A 17,803-nucleotide genomic window follows, 5' to 3' on the forward strand; every position below is an offset into this window, starting at 1 on the left:
CACATCCTTCTTTGTTGGTGACATTAGTGTTACACTATACTGAGACCAATAGCTCTGAAATCTCCTTCTTATAATATTCTATTTTCTCTAAAAATGTATTCAAATGAAGCAAAAGATTTTTCTTCACTTATTCTCTGATGGGTTTCTGTTTTCTAAAACTTATCTTTTTATCCTGACATGTGAGGAAAATACATAATAGCTTAGAAGTTATTTTAAAATGTGTTACAATCTAAAATAATACAAACGTGATAGGTTCATCAAATTTTAACAATAGGTAATTTCTGTACTGACAAAATTTTCATAACAATGGAATATTTTCTCAAAATAATTGGCCAAATAATTAGCTGGTAATTTGTAACTATTTATAATTATAACAAATTATTTCTAGGCAATGTTTATTTTTTGATTCCTGATGGTAAGTGCATACCACATGGCCTAGGTACACAGTAGGCTACACCACCTAGGTTTGGGTAAGTATACTCTATGATGTTCACACAACGATGAAATCACCTGCAGACATATTTCTCAGAAAGTACCCCTGTACTTTAAGCGGCACATGACTATATATTTATTCCCATTATAGCAGTTGGCTATTCACTTTAGATTAATGCTGCATTGGTTTTCTCACAATAAAGTCCTCAGATTTTATTTATGAAAGCCTTATGTTTCCTTGGGTTAAATTTTTAAAAACACAGGTCTAATTCAGTTTTCTCATTTTCTGTGAGTTAAAATATGTCACAATGAAATTCAGTAATTTAGCCAATTTACAAAGGCATTTAGTGGCTTAATTGGACTGTCCTAGAGTATTCAATGTAGACTCATGCTCCTTGTTATAGTAAAAGTTTATAAATGTGTAACTCCTAATTATTAGCAATGCTGATATTTTTTAAGGAACCCATTTTGTTTAAACCAGACTATTAATGCATCTGAATGATGAGTTAATTTCTTACTCACCATTCTCCCCAGAGTCCAAAATACCTGCTCTAGAATGTTAGTTTTATTTCAATATTATTCCTAACATTCAACAGCATTGAACAACATTGAATTCAACATTCAATATTGAAGTTTCACTTCAATATTATTCCTAACATTTAAAGAATGTCTGTTACATTCTTTTAAGACAATGTCAGAGATCTTCACACATATTATTGGGTCATTCAAACCTCCACTCTTTGAGATCAGTTTGACTACATAAGATCTGCTGTAGAAAAGGGGCCCTCTTATTAAAAATATGCTAGCAACATAAAAATAGTTATGTCATAAGTGAAATAAAAAGAGTATCCCATGTAAGAAAATAAATTAAGGCAATTCTACCATGTGGCATAAATTCTATCACCATACTCTTGAGAGCTTGTTTGGAGGTTCTAGCAGGGGAGCACAGCTACTCGTATACCCTTGACCAAAGACCGGTCCTCTCCTCTAGCTGGGAAGGTCGTCCTCTTCCACCGAGCGCGCAGCTTCGGGAGGGACATACATGGATCGGTGAGGGAGGAAGGGGACACCCACCGAGCCAGCCAGATCAGCCAAATCAACCCTGGCGATCGATGGAGTGACGGATGTCGTAGCCAGATCGCCCTCACATCCTCTATTACCATATTCTTATATCCTATATTTTTCATATTATGTTCTGAGTAAGAAGCATTAGATTTCATTTTTTAAAATCCTCAGTTGTAATAAAAATGTATTCCAAAGCCCTAATACTTTCAGGCTTGTTAGCACATTTTCAAAGATAACGTTAGATGAGTAGCCCCAAGTGCAAACACTAAAACAACACACATGGCAACCTATTGGACTTGAGAGAAAAATAAGTTTGTGGTGTATGTTTTTGCCCTGATTTATAGTAAGAACATATCTTTTACTCATGCATTATTAACTGGAAATAGGACAGGAAAAAAGGTTTTATTGTCCCAAGATTAATTAATGATCATTCTTCTGTGAACACTGCCTCAGAGGCAGAGTTAGCTGGAACAATTTCCTCTCCCATTCCAGGGAACTTGCCACTCTGTGCCTGAAAACTCAACTTCAGAGAACCCTAAAACCTGAAGAAAAAAAGGACTTATGACCAAGCTGAAGCTACCCACTGAACAGAGGCAATTATTTAACTCAAAGGAGCAGTCTTCACGCTCACCTTTGCATGATGGGAAATGTTCTCATGGTTTGTGTTCTTTTGCATCTTAAAATGCAGACAGACACTTTTTTATTATATCCTGAAATAATAAGATAGAAATTATATGGAACAAAGTCTGGCACCCTAAGAAAGTAAAGTTCATTCCACATCACAAACAACAGGGAACTTTTAACCTGATGTTGTTGAAGTTTACAGAAATAATAAATAAATAGATAGATAAATAGATAAATAAATGAAAGAATTAAGCATCAGTGGGTTGATTTCCAACTGCACTTTACATTTCATCATACTCTTTTTGTTCCTTTCCATCTTTTACTTCTTTTTGCAGAGAAACAGAGCACTGGGAGTATGAGGATCAAATTTTGGTTTTCAAAGACATGTCCGGTCACCCCATCCCATTCTCATAAAACCCCTGTCTTTGTAATACTTGTAATACTTCTCCTGCAAGCACAGTTATGTTTCTTTAGCTTTCAGCCACTGACAATCTTTCATGATTACCATAGCAATAAAGGTTAAATGTGTGTGCACGTGTATAGCATGAAGCTTCCTTTATTGTTACCTTGTTTTTCAGAAGTTTGGGTATGGCTCTCATTGAATTTCTCCTGTTTAAACATTGTGGTTCTTAACTCTAAATTTGTATCTTTCATCAAATGGCCCCCAGGGTTTATTTAGAAATTGCGTAGTACTCTGTATTGTAGGTCAGTTCTTTACATTGTTGATATATCACAGTATTTTATTTAACTAACAACATTTAGTTTTGTCTGTAATTGATTTTCAAAGTATGTAACTAAGTGATAGAAATTTATCTCAGGGAATGGGAGACACAATACCTGAGGGAAACTTCTGGGGTGTGAGATACAGATAGCAGCTAATGCCTGAATATATATGAAAAAATCAGTTGTGTCATAATTAAGATTAGTACACTGTACATACTTTACTATATAAATGATAGCTTGATAAAAACAAACAGAAGGCTTTTTTTACTTATTATCACAAACATGTCATTTATTATATTATTGAAATTCTACACAGCACTAATTTTAGGGATTAAAATGATAATACAAATAGGAATGTTTGACTAGCTCCCTGATTATTTCTGTAGCAACATTTCTGGGGGCATTTATTTTGTGGCAAGTGTAAAAATCCAGTCACATGGCCACATCTAAATGCAAGGGGGGCTGTGAAATAGAATCTGCCTGTCTGCTTGGGAGGAAGAGAAGATGCCTGGGCGATCACATAGCAGCCTCCTCTGCATTTGCTCGTTACCCTCTGCAGCCTGTCTTCACTTCCATCCAGGCTTCCCAGCATCATGAGCTTCGCAGACAGATCTCCGCAGTCCCCCATGGCCCTGAATTGACATGTCTAAGTTTTGGCAGTAATAGTGAGGATTCATAAATTTAGTATATCTGTATTGACTGTCTACCATGTGTCACACACTTTTCTAAGTGCTGGGGGAAAGTAGTAAATGAAGGGAACCAAAATGCTAACCCTCATGAGCTTACATGTCAGCATCTTCTCACAGTTTTCTCACAGTAAAAAAAGAAAGAATCTGCCTATATTATAGAATAAGAAGTATCTCAAGAAGATTCTTTTGATTAGAAATCTCTTCTGGATTCATGTAACATATCATTAATGGAGATTTAATCACCTGAGTTCATCTTCTAAGCCTCCTTTAAATATATTAAATATTATAGTAAGTATATTAATTCTCTGAAAGGAATGATATATGTGGGGGAAACCCCCAAAATGGAATTATCTTCTGGAGGATGGGCCCTTTGTAGTACAGGCTTCCCTCAATTGGTAAGTGTCCTAGCAATCCATCTGTATCACCATACCAGTTGGTGTTGTTCTGGGAGGCTGCATTCAACTTCAGTGAATTTTTCTGAACTCTCAATGCGTTTGTTTGCACATTTCATAATGGGTGATTTACGAGCACACCTGCCTACACCACACCAGGTGTTCAGCAGTTTTTGACTAAAAATGGCATGACCCTCATGCCCCACTCTCCCTGTTCTCTTGATCTCACCCGGAGTGACTTTTTTGTTTGTTTCCCTAGAAAAAAAATCCTCAAAGGGAAATATTGTTGCTGATGTGGGAAAAAATAGCAAAAGCACTAAAAGACATCAAAATTGATGAGTTCAAAAATTGTTCTGAGGTGTGGGGAAAAGGTCTCCATAAGTGTACTGCATCAAATGGAAAGTACTTTGAAGGCAACTGAAGTTTAAACATGTAAGAATAAATATGCAATTTTAATAAGTAAATTATGGGGTTTGGGGGGGCCCCCTCACATTAGGTTACAAGAGATTCTGTGTAAATCGACCTGTCAGATGCCTTTTCTTGAAAGGTTGTAGTGATGAATACAGAATGAAAGAGGCTCCAAGGACACAAAAAAGGTAGATAGATGGAGAACAATATAAAGACGTATTTCTCACTTCTGTATATGTATGTATGTCATCTATGTATGTCATAGTAAATACTTTTATATCTACATGTACAAAACTTTAAGGACAATTATTAGCAAGAGGCAAGATTTCACTATGAATAGTAGATGATGAGCTCATTTTTCAACCATTACACTAGTCAAATAAAATATTGAACTTCTAAGAGGCTAATTCTGTACATCCCAAAAACCACCTACTATATGATCATTCAGCCTTGACTTACTCTTTCTCAAAACTTGAAACTAACAGTTTCCATCTCCGCCTTGCACTAGTAAGAATCCTTAAATTCTGTAAGTGGAGAGACTATAAATTTAAATAATGAGATTTGATATGTGAGATTTCTAAGTACAGTTTGTTTTTTTCAGTGTTCCCATAAAAGAAGAAATGGTATGAAGAAGCCAGTTTCTAATATCTCCTATCAGTAGCCAGAGCCCTAGGCTAGGATTTTTAATCTAAATTTAAAGAGCTCACGTAGCTATCCAAAGCTCTTTGCAAAAATTGAATGTTCCATATAAAAAGTCTAAAATGATCTTCATGTCAAGTGAACTTGGTTCTCTAATTATTTGATCTTTTGTCTTGCTAAAAGGAACACCTAGATTTCTTTAAATTTTCAGGAATTTAGAGTCTTATTTATCATCCCTCTCCCATAAATTCAGACAAAAATTACAATGACTACTGTTGAACACTAACTATTTCTATCCAAGCTAGTTAAATAATGTGTGAAAATGTTAGCTATATAAGAGGCCTAAATTCCACTTAGTCGAAGTCCTTCATTTTACAGATGAGAAAACAGACTGAGAAAGGTTATGGAAATCCATTTATAACACCAGGAAAAAAAAAAACCCTCCACTCCACTGTCTCCTGGGGGGAGGGTCAATATGTCAGCCCTGAATACTAAGTGTAATGTTTAAATAACTTGATTGGATTTTAATTCAGATCAAAATTGGGTGAATTAGTTTTAGAGTAGACATCAAATAAAAACACACAAGGGTAAATCTCTGTTTTAAAAAGTACTTTACATTTCTACTGAGTATAGCTAATTGCACATACTCTTGTAGGAGAAATAGCCCAACCAAACCAAGCCCTGTAATTACTGAGGGAAGCAAATATTTTATTCTGTTTTGAAAATGAGTTCACTTCTGTTAGACTAGTTATCCTGAGGGAGGGTGAAAAGGAATTCAGGGCGTGTTTATCTATTCAGAGGGATACATTCCGGTTTTGCCTGCACTGCAGAAATGTGAAGAAACTCTGGTCAAGGCATTAATGCAGAAACTTTAAATCTGTTCATTGACTCTTTACAGGATTAACTTTCTAAGTATGCTTAAATTCTGAGGCATTTGTTTGCAAGAGAAGTCAGACTCCTTAAGCCTAATCAGGAGCTGTTACTGCAGTTTATTTATAGTTCAGAAGGTCAAACTGATTCACTTAATTGGAAAACGCTGCTTCCTAGTCTATGTGCCTATTGATGTACATTTGATGCGATTAGTTACCAGGGTGAGATTCTAATACGACCTTTGTTAATAAGGTGCATTCTCCATAATGGGCTGTGTGCAGTTTCTAAGAGCCATTTACATGATGTGCTTGGTAATCAGTTATACAGTGCAATTCCCATGGTGGAGAGAAAAATCCACTTTAATTGCAACCGTGCAGAAGGCTCAAATCAGAGACATTTATACTAGTCTGTTGCTGATTACTTACATAGTTCCACATATGCTTTTGGAATGGAAAAGGCATATTTGGACAACTAGCCTGACCTCATGAACTTTCCTATCGGGAAGTTACAGTAAAAGATGGAAACGTCACCAAAAAAAAAACAGTACATGGATGATGATAGAATAGAAAATTATTTGTCTGTTCAAACCGATACTGCTCATAGCATAACCATCCCTCATTCCATTTGCAACATAGAACACACACATACACACACTGCAATGTTACTTTATGAACTCATTCTTATAATTTCTATTTAAAAGAGTACTACTATCAAAGCCATTTGACCAAACTGCTTTTAAAGAATACCATGTATAGATTTTCATGATGCTTAGGGGGCACAGAATGCAAGAATGGCCATGTTAAAGATAAAAGCAAAGTATCCTTTTTCAAATGAATAGCATGATGTCACAGATAGTCCCTGGACTTGGGGCCAGGCAGCCTGAAATCAGCGTTGGCCTTCACCACACATTTGCTGTGTGATTTTGGTCAAGTTAATTAACCTCTTTGAGGCTCTGCTCACTTATCTACGAAATGAAAATAATAATGGGTTTCTAATCGGTAGGTGAGTATTAAATAAAGTATCACACAGCCTGCTGTGCTGCAACATGACAGATCCTAAGAGGACTCAAAACAAAATCAAAATATTAATATCAAAGTTCTATTATAGTTATTTTCTACTAAACTAGTTTTAAAAGGAGTTAAGAGCAGGAGCTTTAGAACAGGAAGTATTTTCTGCAATATTTAAATAGTAAAATGCTTTTATAATCATGAAAGCTATAAAATCTAAATATCAGATTGAGAAGTTATACATCCTTAACCTACTCGATCTTTAACATTTCTGTTGGTTTGCTCAAGAGCAACAGCCTCTCCATCCCCACCACCACAATGCTTCTTCCATACCCCTATCACCAGTTATAATGGCACAGAACACCATTAAAATAAAGAAAATCTGATGCTAAAAATTACCATTTTTGTCATAATCCTGTCACTATTGAAAGTGACCTGCATAATGCAGACATCGCCACACCCGAATGTTTACAACTACTGAGCAAGATTCTTAAGAATCTGAGTTTCAGACCCCCGCTTCCAGACTTGTTGGTAGAGTAGTCTATTATGGGGTCAAGAAATATGCACTGTAATAAGTACCCAAGGTGTCTCTAATGTAGGAGGTCTATGTCAAACATCTTGAGCCATCAGGGAGGAATGCAAGCCATGGTTTCTAATTAATCTGTACCTCAAATTATGTCATATCTAATACACCTATGGACACTCAAACTTTGACAAATGCTTACATTTTAAAATACAAAGCATGCTATTTTAAATTAGTTACACCATCAGAAGTGTTATGTGATTCTTTCCTTTTTCCATTGGATAACATATTCATACGAGGCTAGGCAGTAGGACAGTTGCATTGGAGAAGCCAGGACTGGTAAGGAGGCTTCCTCAGGGAGCTTCCTGGGACTTGATCCCTAAGAATCATACTGAGGTTAAGAGTAGTCCTCAATGAGAACTCTTGGGAAATCACTTGTAAACACCTAACACAATATAGAAGAGGCCTTGCAATAGCAGGTAGAAAGAATCATCAGGAAAATGTTTATTACTGTTTCTCTGGGAGCATAGTTTGCCCACTGGGCTGGGCTGGCTCAGTGCAGCATACACGTAGAGACAATGCAGCCTAGATTCTAGTAAAATCTCCCACAAAAACCTTCAAAATGAATTGCAATATCAATTAATGTAGAAGTATTAATTCTATTTGGCAAGGGCATTTATTTTTTTTAATTCTCTGGATTAAGGTATTATAAGTGAATAAGAGAAAGGTAGTCACTAAAAGAATGACATAGGGACTCTTTTGGCAAAGTCAGGGGTCATTTCTCAGTTTATCTTCATGAAGGTCCAGGTATGTTACATAGACAAGTTTATTGAAATGGGGACTCACCTATGTTTATTTTTTAAAGAAAGTAATCTGAAACACATTATCTTTTATTGGTCTAAAAACAAAGTCAAATCAATATTTTTATATTTTTAGGATTTAGACATATTTTAAAACTTTCAAACACTACTACAATAATCAAGTTACCAATTCATTTTAACCTAATTTCTGTCAGTTTCATTGTTCAATTCAAAATAGTAGCCTCAATAAAAATAACATATAAAAAGCTATTCTGAACATTGTTGATAATATCTGTGAATTATGCTCAGTGATCTTGTACTTAACTTTATCCTGATAATTAATGAGGATAATTAATTATCCTGATAATTAATCGCCTAAGAGTCAGATATAATTTTTAGAATGGTTAAGTTTTTTGAGCTGTAAGAGGAAATATCAGCTACTTGTGCATTACTGATCATTCACCTTAACAATGGTGTGGCAGAAATACACAAGGAAAGTGCCCTATGGGCTATTACCCTCAGACTCAGAACTTGTTTCAATTTCTAGGACTTTTTTATTTTCAAAGTTTTCACACTTTTGTCACAAAATCATTTCTTCCTTAGATGTTGTATCCTAACAGATGCTTTCTGCCTTCTGTCTCCTCACCCTCTTTGTTAAGTGTGTACTGCTTCTTTATTTATTTATTAAAAAATTATCTATCATATGAAAATATTTCTTCAAATAAAAAACTAAATTATAAACTCTGGTAAGAAATGTTTCTCTTTTTTTGCCACAGGATCTGTTTTCTGAGCAACTTGTTTCTATATTTCTCTTAAAATGAACATTCACATATTCTCAAAATGGGGCAAACAATTTTCACTATTTGGAAGCAGAGCCCCACTGACACATAGCTGGCCTGGTACCAAAAGGCCTCTTCATGAGTGACAGCGTCACCGACAGCACAGGCCCTGGAGCTGGCTCTATCCCCCCCGGTAGCGAAGTGAGAGAATCCATGTGTCCTAGGGGCCCTACGTGGGTAGAAATTTGTTATTCTCAACCTCCCCTGGCATTTCTGTAACTTCCAATGAAGGATCTCTACAGCAAATGAAAGCCGTTCAGTTTATTAAAGTAGATATAAGGCATGGTAGTACTGGGAAAAGCAAGCACATTTAAAGTTAAGGTGCCTGATTCTAGTCACATCCAAGTTCCTTGTGAAGCCGTGGCCATGGGCAGGTGCATGCTTTCTCTGAGTCTCTGTAGTTCTAGCTTCAAACTGAAAGTCACACTGGAGATAATCACAGAGTGTGGGAGTTCTGTGAGATAATATATGTGAAAAGGAACCGATGAAAGCCCTAATTTTCTTCACCCTTTATATCTCATCTTTAGATGAACAGTGTAACAACCAATTTAAAAGAAGAGTAAAAACTGAACCTTTGTCTTATTTATATTCAGTTAGAAAAATAACCTGAATCATTAAATCAAAACATGACAAGTAAAAAATCCCAAAGGGAAACTAAAACTAACTGCAGAAAATTAAGGGATAGAGTCAGGCCTATCTGATATTTTGGTCCTTTATCTATTTCCCAACACTGACTTTCTTAAAGATAACTGAAAACTAGTAAAATTTAAACTTAGTTTTTACCACATTCGTCTGACTTTTCTGCTCTTCCGAATGTTTTTTGTACTGATTCCCACCATGTGTGCACAGGGGGGTCCGACCAGCATTATAATCTGCGCTAAAACACGGGGCTGCTGGCAAAGAAAGAGGCTCAGCCTGAATTAGAGCTGGGTGGCGTGGTTTGTCACAACAGCTCACAGGATGCAGCCACACAGGATGGTGCTGGGGCTTTCAGTGACTGGATGTGGGTATGAGGCTCAGAAAGCCCTCACTCAGAAAGGCCCGACAGGGCAAATCTCACCTTGGAGAAGCCAGTAATCCCTGTCACCACCTAAGCATCTTTTCCTTAAAAGGAACTGTGAACAATTCCATGGAACAATTCCAGCCTGCTGTGTCCTTTGCTGTCATCCTGTATCCTTTGAGCCTCTTGCAATGATGTGTGATTTGTATTAGATTTTGTTGGGACTCTTATTTTTACCAATTCAAAATCCCAGGGGCACTCATTCTGGGATATCCCTGGTGCACTCAGGGAGATACTTCACCAAATATATCACCAAAAAATAAGGGATTTCTACAATAGATTTGATTGTAAGAAGATAAAATTTAGTGCAATACAATTGCCTGGCTCTGTTGCCTTCTATCCCATGTCTCAACCTCTCTCCTCTGCCAACAGGAAGAAAAATGCACCTATAGTTTGTTTAACACTCTCAATGCTATTTTGCCCAAAACATCTCATTCCTGCCGTGTAGTCTACTGTTTGTTTTTTTCTTTCCAGCCCCAATTTGCCTCTAGTTCTTATTCACAACCATTATTTACTTTAACTGATCACTCTCATTATCTACCTCACCTGGTTTCTCTAGTGAACTATTAACTGATTGTGTCTTGGTTTTCCAGATTTTCTCAGCTATAAATGTGATGTTCTCCTTTTTCTTTCATGTCTGGTACCCTTTTAATCTTTTCTCTTAATTATTCTTGAACTTCTCATTCCTCAACCACACATATGAGATACGTGTGAAAAAAGAAATTATTCAGCATATGTAGAGAGTGAAAAAATAAGATTATCCCATGACATTTACACTAATTGGTAAAACACAAAATGAAGAGGACAGGACTATCTTGCATGCTCATAGGATCAAGCTCTTTAGCTAGTTCAGTCAATAATATCAGCATAGCTAAGAAAAATTGAAATATCTGCACAAGGTCATATTTAGAAGAGAAAGTGAGTTTTAAAATAAGCTTTGGAAATCCATGTTCATTCTAGTCAAGCTCTTTAAACTGCAGAATCTGGTGGACACAAAACTCCTGGTTACTAAAGAGACACAATTCACTGTGCTGCAAAGGTATGCCGGACCCTTCCTGGGCTGGTAACTAGTACTGCTTAAGACTATTTGCCTTCAAATTCCATCTGTACCTCACACTGTTAAAATTACTATTAAGTTGAGATGCCAGGCACCTTTGTATCAAGGAAGATATCATGGGATGCACATTATATTTTACCAAAAGTGGAAATGTGAAGAATAACTTGGCATCCTGGATTATAAATCTGTCTGCAGTGAATTTTAAAACAAATGCATTAAAAATATTTAATTATCTTTATATTGACTAATGCAATCCTGTTTATCTGCCCACCAAGCCAAGGCATAAGACCCATATTACCAATATATCATTACTCTATAAAACCTCTTGTTGTCCATTCAAATAACGATAAATATGCCTCAGTTTTTCTTCTTTGGAAGCTTCAGTTTCAACATAATAAGAAACTTTTTTTCTAAAAATTAAGAAAACATTATTTACAAATGTTGGGTCATCTCTCTATTATACTGCCTCTCAACTGCATTCAGTCACTATAATTTGTGCTCGGAATGCATGTTTTGTTTATTAATTGACTAAAGATAAAACTTTTTCAAGATTTGGCAACTGTACACAACAACTAGTTTTTAGGTTATGTTTTTGTCACAGACATTGTTAGGTTTTACCCAATAGCCATTCCCTGTTATTCTTTTCTGTGAATTTTTTTTCCAGATGCATGGTGACTAGCCCCGGGGGATAACCACAATGGGTCACAGCCACTCATGGTCATCCTGTCCTCTTTTTCTAGATACTAGTTTTTCAGCCTCTTATTCACATCAAGAGATGACCCAACCCATTGTTCTGGCCAATGAGATAAGACAGAAAGTATTATGGGACAGAAAAACTGTTCCTTGACAAAAATAGCAGATACATAAGGAGAGTTTGTTCAAAACACCTCTTCTCTTGCTTCCTACCTTTGAATATGTTGTGATGATGTGGTGCATGGAGATGGTACAGCTCTCTTGTAACTATGAGAAGAATGCTAAGGTAATTACAGATTCATCAGTCCAGTAAATTGAGAACTAATACCAACAACCTATTTCTGGCCTTCATGCTTCTTAAGAAAACTGTGTACCCCACAGAATCCATCGTTAATAAGGCCAACATTATTTCTGTATTTTTATTCTAAATCTAGACAAATTTAGAGAACCACTGCTATGTTCCAAGAAAACTAGAGTAAATATGCATGTATGTCTGGGATATTTATCATTTCTTCTCTGCCATGTATTACTCCAACCCAGTTCTCATTAACATGTATGTCTAAGTTTGCACTATATTCTAGAGTGACATCATTTTTTTATTGATGGTTCAGTTGTTTTCATAAAAGCACAGTCTTGCTAAATATGACATGCTCTTTGACAACCACAGTTCCCTTTGTGTAATGGCAAGTCCAAGTCTCATTTTTTTTAATTATAAGAGAAAGTGTGTTTAGAAAGTTACACAGGTAATAGAAGTCAGCCAGCTGGGCTGCACAGCCTCAGGAAACAAGTTATAGAGGCAGCAGAAGGGCTCTTGGAGCTTACGAAAGACAAAGGCAAAGCTAACACACCTGGAGGGAAGAAGAGGGTGAAGGAAAAGGCACAGACATGCTCCCAAGAGGAAGAGCACACCCTAGTCTCATTTTTAAGGTAAACATTCTGGATAGATAAATTGTGATTTTTATCTAATAGTCCTTTCACTCATTTATACCAATAGCAAGTATGCAAACTGACATATATATATATATATAAAATTATAAATTTATTTACATCTAAATATGTATCTTGAATACATATATTCATACATATTTAAAAGAGATTTAGCAAATTACAGCAACAATGATTGCAAAGCAGTCAATGTTACTCATGAAGCCTTTAGCCACTGTGGTCTCACAATACCTGTTCTACCTAAAAGACTGGATCTATTTCCACTTTCCACAGTTGGCCTACTGCACATAAGAGACAACTACAAAACTTCTCTCAAATACCTTGCCATAACAAATTGCCAATTAAAACATAACAATGAAAGAAAGAATAAATACATCTCAACTTGTCAATAAAAAAGTCTTTAGAGGTTATTTATATGCAACACTGTCTATCAGATACAAAGCCCAGTATCTAACTTGTCTTAAATTACAAAGAATGTTTAATGCCCTGACAACAAAATTAATCTTCCAACCTAGCATTCAACAGAGAAAGTTGTGATGTAGTTGTGCATGTGTTTAAGTGGGATAATTATCTTTCATTCTAAAAGCCAATTCTCCATTTGCATCACTCTCCTTAAAACTCCTATCAAATCAGATAGTGTAGCATCCATAGGAGATACCTTCTCCATGTAATCAGAAAATATTTAGGACTATCTGTAAAGGGATATTTTTAAGGATAAGACTTCTTGGAACCAATTGTGAAGGAAGTACATTTTGACATGTGGAGATGTGGGAAATAGTTTCCCAGGAGGAAAGTGACAGCAAAAGAATTGAAGAGATAAAGCACAGGGCACATTTCGAGATTGCACTGTTAGGTTAAAGCATCACGGACATGAGTGGGTATAGAAGGCCACATGTCACGATCCGTAGATCTCAAAACATGGATGTACTTGAAGTTATATTCCTAGTTCAATACTAACAATCAGTATGAATATTATTTGAATTTTTAAAAAATCTTTTATTCACTTCCTTATGCTCAAATTCTGGAAAGTCAGTATCAGTCCACAAGAACTCTTTGCACTTGTGAATCTACTCGTATCCAATGCTTAGTCTCTAACCAATGGCCTATGAAAATACTTTCTAAAGGTATTAAGTTGTTTTCAAGTCTTCTCCAAATTGGCTCTTTAGTCCTTCAGTAGATGGTGAATGAATAGGGCTTTTGACAGGTGAATAACCAATCCACTCCTATGAAAAGATTTTGTGTTTTACTGCTGATTTCTCTGGCTGCATTGTTTGCAGCCACGTATTCTGAAGTGCAAGTAAGTGATGTTTCTTACGAAGGAGTAAGGGCTTAGCCACCTCACCAGGAGCGGTAGAGGCAAGAGGGAAGATAAGTGATTACTATTAACTTCTTTCCTGCAGAGAAAGACATCATCTTGTATCATCATATAAATAGTATTCCAAGTCAAACCAATGAATGCATATTGATCGAGGCACAAATAATGAGTAATCTAATTATTCAGCATCTTTCTTTCACAGATGAGACCTAAGAAAAGAATATTTATTCACAACAATAAAAAATGACATGGTGTTTCAATTTTACTCTTGTAATCCTTGGAATGGTCATTTAACCTCAGCTATAAAATTAAAAAGATTTGCCATTCTAAACCTGAGTATTAGACATTTTCTAGAGCTAGGACTAAGGGTGACCCTAATTGGGAAGTCTAGGTCTTTCATCTAGAATAGTATGTATGATAGATATACATCAATCATTATAATTTCTGGGACTAAATCTGTATTATAAGACTGATCCTTCAAGACTAATACTAGCAATAGGAAAATTCTGAGGAATCCATTATAATATATTGCTTTTATATTAGTATGTTATGCTAATAACAGTATTCTCTATTATTAAAAGTATATTTAAGTACCTATCCTTCACTCAGAATACTGTAGTATAAAACTACTCAAGTCCTTAGTAATTCATGTAACTTAATGGAGGAAGGGATGATGAATCACGAGGTCCTATTTTGTTTCTAGGATTTATGCCTATCCATGGATACAAAGGTGCTTCTGTAACACTTGATACAGGAAAAAAATACTACTCCAGCCATGCCATTTTTTGAATGCTACCCAAAGGAAATGAATGCAAAGTTGGAGACATACCTGAAACTAAGAGTTTGTGGCAACAATATTCCCAATGAATAGGATTTACAAGTATGTTTGGTAAATAAAAGATGTACCTTATGTATCAGGACAATTCAGTAAGGATATACCTATTTTTCTAGACCTAAATACAATAGGTCTATTGTGGCTATTAGGGTAGTGATTCTATGAAACAATAAGACTTTTAATTTTATCCTAACCAGTAAAATATGAAGATGAATGCCACAGGTAAAGAATAATATTTATACATTTCTGATCAATGAGACCTCTTGTTTGAGAGGAGACTAATAGACTAGAATAGGACAAAATTTGAGAACTATCTTCTGGAGGAAGTTAGTAATGCGATAGGAATCTTGGAAACTGAAATTAAGCAAACTTCCATAATAACACTGACAACAAGAATTTGCTTATATACATCAATAATGCTAAAGAAATGACCTTAGAGCTATAGAGCAAAATGATGGCAGCTATTGAATGTCAAACATCTAAAGAAAGAATACTGAGAAAAAATAAAACAGGAATACAGGGATGACATCATATTGTGATTTAATCCTTGATTTTAAATGCTACCAGTGACAAATATCAGATATATTAATATATAAATATACAAGGAATGTCCATAAAAAGTCCAGCCATTGTTAACATAATGAGAACAGTTTGTGTGACATTGATGTAACCTGACAGCCAAGGAGAGTGGACAGGAATGTGCATGTGTGAACAATGGTGACATCACTGTGCTAGTCAGGGGTGCACTAGATGCCATTGAGTGAGCATGGGTACTGTGTGGCTGTCACATTCAAAATGACTGAGTGAGTAGAGATATAAATCTGTGTCAAATTTTCTGTTAAGCTTGAACATTCCTCCATGGAAACTATTCAGATGATTCAGAGGGCCACAGCTGTGGGCAACTGGTGATTGGCAGCATCATCACAACAGCGCATGCTGTCTCATGCAGCGGGTTTTGACCAAAATTCAAACCACCCAGATGACTCAGCCCCTCTACAGCTGAAATTTGGTACCCTGTGACTTCTGGCTTTTCCTAAAAGTGAAACCATCTTTAAAATGGAAGAGATTTCTGACCATTGATGAGATTCGGGAAAATACGATGGAGCAGCTGATGGCAACTGGGAGAACTGTGTGAGGTCCCAAAATGTCAACTTTGAAGGGGACTGGGGTGTCATTGTCCTACACACAATGTTCCTTGTATATTGCGTTTTCTTCAATAAATGTCTCCATTTTTCACATTACATGGCTGGATACCTTCTGGACAGACTTCATATATGTACATTAATGTATCTTTTTTGTTTTTTTCTTGCTTTGTAGAGTTTTACATTGATTTTTGTCTCATATGAATTCATGACCATATTATATTTGTGACACTATATATTCTTACTTTTAAGGTATTTCTTATACAAATAGAAGCATTTCAATTGTTTTAACTCAATCTGATATCTATCTTTTAATGCAGTGTTAAACACAGTTTCATTTGCTGAACATATATTTGATAATATTCTGCTTATTATATATCTTCATTATATATTTTTGTTAGTAGTCATTTGATCATTTCTTTTTCTCTCAACATATAAATCATTTTCTTTTTTTTATTATTGACTATTAATTTCTACTGGCATGAAACAATTTGACTATTAAGTGCTTAGAAAATCTTGATTTTTAAAAATTTTCAAAGTTGAGCAAATCAGTGCCATTTCCTCATTACATGAAAAAAATTACTTGTTATTTTTTTATTATACTATTCAACTAATACAAATCTGTTAAAATGTTGCAGAAAGGATATATAAAAGAATATCTTTCTATTACTTTCTCAAAAGCTTCTCAATTTGGCTGAGACACAGGCTGCTTGTATATTCTATGTATCCTTGCTGCTTATGTTAAATATGAGAGACACAAATGAGGTTAGTGTGACTTTTACTTCTGTTGATCCTGTCTTGGTGATTACATAATGTGGTTTGGTTTCTTTCTTGAGAACACCTTTTGATTTAATATGTTATCATCTGTTTTTGTCTTTCTTACTTCTCACTATCTGTCTTCACCATTTTTATTCTCATACATCTAAGAGGTTTTTTCAAATTTGTCTTCTAGAGCAATGATTTGATTTCCTGAAATATCTATTATGCCTGTTTAATGTCTTTAATGTATCAATTTCATTATCAAACTTTGAACTTCCCTGAAACATTTCTAAAATTTCTACAAGTGTTCACTCTATGTACGTTACACATTTCATTCCTGCGTTCCCTATATACATGTGACCATTATTTATGATGTGCTGATCACTGCCTTTTCTATCATGTCTTGTGGACTTTCATTTATAACAAGTAACTATTTCACTAGTAAATAATTTTTTAAGGGAATTTTTATACTTATTTCTTTAAAGTGCTTGGCTACTTTTATGTTATGGAATTCTCTTTCCTGTTGCCTCTAGACTTTTTTTCTTTTCCTTTTTTCTTTGCCTCATCCCCAAAGAAGAAGAAATCTATCTGGCTTTGGTCTTTTTCTCTCTGACAATACATGTGAGTTGAAATACTTCAGCCTCAGATATGTGTTTTTTTCTTTTTTCTTTTCCTTTAACCGGGTATAATACCTGAAAGACACTATTTCCCCATTATAAAATGCTGATAGAAATTCTTCCACCTCTCTCTTACCCCTCCCTCTGCCAGGTGTTAATGAATTTTCTAAGATGATAACATACCTCCATATGCACCTTCCATCCTTGCCCCTGCCTAGACACGCTGCCGTCCTCACGTAGCTGGGAAAGGAAGGGAACGAAGGAACAAGGTTGGAGAGCGCTCAGAACAGATTGATTTAGTCAATGAAAGTCTTTCCCTGTTCCTAAAATTTCAATACTGTTAAAAATCTTTATATTTTAAAAATACGC

General features: G+C 35.5%; 1 long non-coding RNA gene across 1 annotated transcript; it reads left to right on the top strand.

Annotated features, from left to right (window-relative positions):
• The first annotated feature begins 1,342 nt into the window (after nt 1–1,342).
• LOC118978611 (uncharacterized) lies at nt 1,343–12,731 on the top strand. The gene is made up of 3 exons (XR_005064754.1): nt 1,343–1,409; nt 5,946–5,950; nt 12,718–12,731. It is a non-coding gene; the product is annotated as an uncharacterized LOC118978611 (long non-coding RNA).
• Nucleotides 12,732–17,803: the final 5,072 nt, after the last annotated feature.

The sequence above is a fragment of the Sturnira hondurensis genome, unplaced genomic scaffold (assembly GCF_014824575.4).
Source record: "Sturnira hondurensis isolate 20B ecotype Veracruz unplaced genomic scaffold, ASM1482457v3 Scaffold0022017, whole genome shotgun sequence".
Classification (NCBI taxonomy): Eukaryota; Metazoa; Chordata; class Mammalia; order Chiroptera; family Phyllostomidae; genus Sturnira; species Sturnira hondurensis.